The following is a 2,199-nucleotide window of genomic DNA, read 5'->3' as shown; positions in this document are numbered from 1 at the left end:
ACAAAGATGACAAACAGTTTGTAAGCTTCTGGGAAAAGAAGGATAGGGGCAAGTGAGAAGCAACATGGCCTAATGAATAAAGCATGGGCCCTGGGAGTCAGAAGGAACTGGGTTCTTATCCTGCCTTCCCCACTTGTCTGCTGACCGATCTTAGGCAAGTCACTTCATTTCTCTGGGCCTCAGTTATCTCATCTGTAAAAATGGGATTAAAACTGTGAGCCCCATGTGGGACATGGACTGTATCCAATCTACCTTAGAACTTAGTACAGTGCCTGACAGATAGTAAGTGCTTAACAAATACCATACAAAAATCAACAATAATGGCAATACCAGGAAGAGGAAAATATTTAGGAGGGATGATTCATTCAGTATTTGACATATAGAGTTGAAGATGCTGGTGGATTACCCAGGTGAAAGGTCTAGAGACATTAGACAATACAGAATTGTAAAGTTTATCAATGGACAGAACATGGGAGGTTTCAAGGCCCTACTGAGAGCTCACCTCCTCCAGTAGGCCTTCCCAGACTGAGCCCCCTCCTTCCTCTCCCCCTCCTCCCCCTCTGCATCCCTCCCGCCTTACCTCCTTCCCTTCCCCACAGCACCTGTACATATGTATATGTACATATTACTCTATTTATTTTACTTGTACATATCTATTCTATTTATTTTATTTTGTTAATATGTTTGGTTTTGTTCTCTGTCTCCCCCTTCTAGACTGTGAGCCCACTGTTGGGTAGGGACTGTCTCTATATGTTGCCAACTTGTACTTCTCAAGCGCTTAGTACAGTGCTCTGCACACAGTAAGTGCTCAATAAATATGATTGATTTATTGATTGAGTTAATAAATCATCCCCATACAGATGGTAGCTGCACCATGTCATTAATTGGTCCTCCTGAGAAAATTAAGGTATAAAATGAAGAGTAAATGAGTGAAGCCCCTCTCGGGGTCGCACCTGGAGAGTTTCCAGTACTCTACCAGTCTTGACTACATGAGGGAGAGTCAAGCAAAGGTATATCCATTCCATTCCTAGCTTGGGCAGTCGCTAGTGAGTGGAAGGTAATCTGCTACAAGTCAAAACTCACCTGTGTTGGGCAGCAGCAGCATGGGAGAGAGTCGAGGGTGAAGACTAAAGTTTACTGTGAGGAAGGAGGCAATGGCAAACAACTTCCATATTTTTACCAAGAAAACTCTGTGGATGCACTACCAAAACGATTGCAGATGGAGGTGGGGCGTTCTGGGAGAGATGTGGCCATGACATTGCTATGGGTCAGAAACAACTCGACAGCATAGGGCAAGACAAAGAAGTGAAACACCCAGAAATGAAGGTGAGGAACACCCACAGTTAGGTAATGATAAGAGGAAGAAGAACTAGAAAGATGACTGAGGAGCAGTAAGAAAGATATAGAAAAAGAACTAGCAGAATTATCTACTCCACCAGGCCATCACACTGGGCAAGGCCTTATTCAGCCATGAGTTAGGCATTGTCCAGTGCGATGGTTATGGAAGTAGATAATACATTATCCAAATTTCAGGCCTCAAAATAGTATTGATGAAATGTATATTACTTTGAGCCATCAAATTTTGATCCGTATCTCAAAATATCCTTTTTATCTTAAAGGAAATCTTCGGGTTGTGGCAAATTTCAGTGGTAAAGAACTGGTATGTAGTACTCAGGACAGTCTTGTAAATTTGGCAGAGAGAAAACTTTGGACTAAATTTCCAGGCTTGTCTTTGGCTACTTTCAGATATGGTCCATTGGATATGAAGAGAGAAGGAGTTCCAGATCATAATGGGGATGTGGGCAAGGGGACAGTGGTGAGTTAAATGAAATCAGGGGTCAGTTGGCATTAGAGGAGCAAAGTATGGCTTGGGTTGTAGAGGAAATCAGGAGGTCATGGACGATGGCTAGGAGTTTCTGTTTGATCCAGAGGTGGATGGGCAACCACTAGAGGTTCTGGAGAATTGGGGTGATGTCAGTTGAACATTTGAAAATGTTCAGAAAAATGTTCTAAGCAGCAGAGTGAAGTATGGACTAGAGTGGGGGAAGACAAGAGGTAGAGGGATCATTGAGGAGGCAGTGGATGTAGTCAAGGCAGGGCACTATGAGTATTGGATCAACATAGTAATAAATTGGAAAGAAAGGAAAAGGCAAAATTTAAGCTGTTTTGAAGGGAGAACTCATGTCCATTTTGAGAAAA

The 2,199-nt window shown here is 42.7% G+C and overlaps 1 non-coding gene across 1 annotated transcript; it reads left to right on the top strand.

Moving 5' to 3' along the window:
* Positions 1-935: 935 nt before the first annotated feature.
* On the top strand, positions 936-1,073 carry LOC119924923. The gene has a single exon (XR_005449601.1). It is a non-coding gene; the product is annotated as a small nucleolar RNA SNORA7 (small nucleolar RNA).
* Positions 1,074-2,199: the final 1,126 nt, after the last annotated feature.

This window comes from Tachyglossus aculeatus, chromosome 2, assembly GCF_015852505.1.
Source record: "Tachyglossus aculeatus isolate mTacAcu1 chromosome 2, mTacAcu1.pri, whole genome shotgun sequence".
In the NCBI taxonomy this organism is placed as follows: domain Eukaryota; kingdom Metazoa; phylum Chordata; class Mammalia; order Monotremata; family Tachyglossidae; genus Tachyglossus; species Tachyglossus aculeatus.
This window is presented reverse-complemented; position numbering and strand designations above follow the sequence as displayed.